This window comes from Acanthisitta chloris, unplaced genomic scaffold (genome assembly GCF_000695815.1).
Source record: "Acanthisitta chloris isolate BGI_N310 unplaced genomic scaffold, ASM69581v1 scaffold19685, whole genome shotgun sequence".
NCBI classification, from domain to species: Eukaryota; Metazoa; Chordata; class Aves; order Passeriformes; family Acanthisittidae; genus Acanthisitta; species Acanthisitta chloris.
In genome coordinates this window covers 22,207-26,510 of record NW_008672372.1, presented here as the reverse complement: position 1 = coordinate 26,510, position 4,304 = coordinate 22,207, and the positions used below count along the sequence as shown (strand labels likewise).

At 40.4% G+C, this 4,304-nt stretch overlaps 1 pseudogene; it reads left to right on the top strand.

Annotated features, from left to right (window-relative positions):
- Positions 1-471: 471 nt before the first annotated feature.
- Positions 472-3,728, top strand: LOC103802055 (annotated as a pseudogene).
- The last annotated feature ends 576 nt before the right edge of the window (positions 3,729-4,304 follow it).

Here is a 4,304-nt window from a genome sequence, read left to right as displayed (position 1 = left end):
CTCCAGTATGTCAGCTGCCCCACACAGGTTGATGTTGTCAGTGAAATTGCTGATAGTGCACTCAATCCCACTGTCCATGTTGCCAACAAAGACGTTGAACAGTAAATTGGTTGATTGCACAGCTGTGTGGGATTTTCCCAGCCTGGAGTTGGAGGATGGATAATACTCTCTTTCTCTCTTACATAGAAGTATGTATGTTTTGCTGTATACATGGTTTCTTCTCTGCTTAGTACACACATAATTGGCAGAGACCTTGTGACTAACGATGGCGCTCGTAGCAGTGGCCACAGGCCTTAGCTTCAAAGTCCTCATTGCACAATACAGTGCTGTGCAGTTATCAGAGCTGGTCTGAAAGGCACTAGCTCCATGTGATAGTGCAGCCAGGCTAATAAACAGCTCAGAGCAAGCTTGCATGGATCTGTTTTATTGCTGTCAAGGGTTTGAACTTGGATCCCTTTATGGTACCGCACAATGACAATGAAATACGTGTGCTTGTTTAAACTATTTGGAGTATCTCTGGCTAGCACTACACTAGACAGGTCAGGGATGTTCATGAAGCTGTGAAGATGGTGCTAAAATCCAAGGTTTTATTTTACAGTTACCTTTGTTGTTACTGAGAAAACCTGAAGAATAAGGAAATAATTTCTTTACCAACCTTTCCAATTGCAACAGCCACAGCCACTAAGACATCCTGGGGCCCATTGAAGTGATGGCAACATCCTCGGTGGTTTCAGGAAGACCTGGACTGATGAGACAAATAACTGTGGTATGCTGACTTCCACAGATTTACAATGAGTTACTTCGGTTGGGAATCTTCCCCCTTTCTTTGGGTTAGATTGTGCTCACTTTGTTTCTTCTGTGTTAGCGTGGAAGATGCCTTAGAAATGACTGATACCAATTCATATAGCTAAATATGGAATAAATACTAACACCTTTTCTGTTATGTTCTACAGACAAACTGGGACATCTGTCTAATGTCATCTCTTACGTCATGAAAAGTACTGCCTGAAAATGGAGCACCATTATACATTGTTCACCTTTCAGCTCCCTGGCATGGCTGTGCATAGCAGTCATCTGGAATTCCCTTACTGTGAAACCAGCCTGACCACCAGTTTGGGAGAACAAGCCTTTCAAAGCTGTCTGGAATGACTGACAGACCTGTGCTCCCCCAGATAGGATGTACTGAACCTGAAAACATTCCTTATGATTGGAAACCTGCCAGCTAAAATAAGAGGGCAGACACATCATAGGAAGTCCCTGTTAATGGTGGCCTACCCTAGAACTCCCGTTTTCAAACTCATCCAGAAAAAAGGAATGGCATTGGCTATTACATTCCAGCTAAGGACTTAATGGATTAGCTGTCATAGACTGGGTACATCAGAGACCTCAGTAGGCCTGCAACTGTGATGCAAAAGGTGTCTACAGAAGAAGGTCCAGGAAACACATAACTGAAATGGAAGGGAATATTTCAGCAAATGATATTGAACATTAGCCAGTTTCCTTTGAAGAAAATGCCAAAGCTTTTATGTGGTAAACAATTGCATTAGGAATGAAAAGAAAACCAAAGGGCCTGTGGGAATACTACTTATACCCTGACTGTCATAATTACAGTTTCTGTGATCAGAACTACACTGATTGCTGCCCAAAGAGTGAAGTTTTGAGGAACAATGAACTTTCCTGGCTCTGGGATAGCAGTGCAGCTGTGTATGCTTCCAGTGACAATAAGAAACCCCTTGGAAACAAAAATATTTTGCAGTTTTCTCAGTTTAGGTTGAATGAATCCATAAGGATTTCCTCCATGACATCCCAAGATTATGCTTTGCCTGTATTTGTGTATACCTGACTAAGTTATAGAGATGAACCTTTATTATTTCTCTATGGTAATTTTTTGTGGAACAAAAATTTAGGTTGCATTTATCCTTGAACCATTCTTGCAGATGGTGCATCAGGATGGAAAACCTCCTACTAGGTCCAGCTCTGCTGGTTCATGTTAATTATCCACATGCTTTAAAGAGCTCAGTGTTCTGAAGAAGAAAGGCAGCCTGCCTTTTTTTAAAAATATTTTTTTATTCATCACTATACTGTACTCAAACACGAATTTGAATGGATTAAAAGGATTTCAGCAATTTGAGGTAGTACATAGGAGGCTGTTAATACATTAATCCTCCCTAATGTACTTTTTTTCTGCTTCAGGTATGCAACCACTAACTAATACCAGGATACCTGTCCTTTTTATTGAAGGGAAACTGAGGCAGAGATGTTAGCAACTTCTTCAATGCACGTAAGAATGGGAAATTGAAAACAGCAGTCTTTCTGAATGCCTCCGTCTCAAAACCATTTAATTTGGTACCATAATACCTCTGCCCTACCAGCAGGCCCAATTTTCTTTTTTTAAGCTTTTAGCAAGTGAGCTGTATTCACTTTTTAAAGACCATGTTCAAATTTTCAGTCCAGGAGATTCTAAAGCTGGCATCTTGTCTGGCAAGGAGCCTTAGCTCTCTCCTATTAGACCTCATTGGTCCTCTATCACTGCCACCCATCACCTGCTACACTTCCCAGCGAGAGGCTTTACTTCTCTTGGTCTTGAAGGCATTAAAAGAGGTGCAGACACCTGCTTTGTTGGTTTTATCCAGCTTGCCCTTCCTTGGCTTTGCAGTAAGAGGATAGACAGACATCAATAACTGCTGCAGGCTGGTGTGTATTCCCTTTGCCATTTTATGTCCAGTTCCTGCCTCTTTTCCCCTTCAGGCAACTAATTCCTGTGAAGTTCTTCTATTTTGATTTCCTGATGTGCTGTGGCTGTCAAACTCCTCTAAATCGATGATGATGTCTAGGAAGTCACTTGCATATCAATAGCCTTTTAAATTCTGTGCTTGTAGTATAGTAATTCACTTGTTGCTGACCCTTAATTGCTGTTCAAATTAAGGATAAAGATCCAAGCACCAAACACCCTCACCTTACAGCCTGCTATATGCGGAAAGGTACAGTAAAAGATATCTCTCTGAAACAAAACCAGAAAAGTATAAAAATTGAAACAAATTCTTAAGGTTTGCAAAGAGTTGCATTTTCACTTTCATTTAAGGTTGCACAATGTCAACATTCTCCTTCCTATAGTGTATGCCTATTGATAGTCACATTTTTTAGGTTTTTATAAGAGTCTGAGTGAGCTCTTAGGGAAAGCTGCAAGAACCATTCATGCCTTTGGAACCACAGCTGTCAAGTTGGAGAGGGACTGGAAAGCTGATTGACATAGTGGAATGGCTCTCTCCATCCCCTTATCAGCAAAAACAGAACTGAGGGAATGCTTTGGTGAATTCTCATGTTAAAAATCCCACTTTAATGACAATATTTTAGTTGCTCCTAGTAATTGATGAGTTAACAAACAACTACGATTAAATTTTTGCATCAAGATGAATTAAACCGCGTTTTTTTCTGTGGGTTATTCCAACATCTCAGGCAGTACCTAAGTTTGCAACTTCTGTTTAATAATCATTGTAGTCTAGACAGCAAACCTTTAGCCACAATAAAATATAGTTCATAGGGACCAGAATGAAAAGAAAATGTAGGCCCAGTGACAGCTATATAACATACCTTTGGTTTACTTTAGAACCACTATGAAATGCTGAATTAACCTGACAGTGATGTGTTTACGCTTTTCACTGTAGCCCAGTGCCTTGGGAGCTGCAGGCATTGTTATTTGGCAAGATATGAATTTAGCTTCTTTGGAGGTAAGCCTGAGCCTGACATAAATGCACCATGTAAGATCCTCATTTTATCCTGTTAATAGACTGTGTCTCACTGCACCAGTTCTGAGTACTCAGTTCCAGCAGAGCTGACTGCTTAACCAGCCTTTGCTGTTCTCCAGTCAGGACAACCATGGAACATGGTCAGTTCTTCCTGGCTTACCAAGGTCTTGTTTTTTTTTTAGGAAAAGAAGCCAATGGCTAACACCAGGTATTTTGCAAGACCATTCCTCAATAGTTATCATCCTGGTCAAATTCCTTTCCATCTGGGTAAAACACTAGGAAATTATGTACAGCCTGATTAACACATCAGTTGGACCAGATGAGGTGTACCAGTGATGCCCAGAAATTTGTCAGGTTATAAGAACTTTACTTATGCCTGTGTGCAGGAAAGTAAAATGAAGCAGGCTGTTAAGATCAGATGGAGAGGTTTTGTATTACATATCAGACTTAGTCACATTAAAAATAAAATATTGATTTCTGAGACTCTGTCGTATCCTGGAGTTTTCAGAAAGCCACACATCAAACTTTGTCACAAGCAAAGACTTTTTCCTTAAAGCT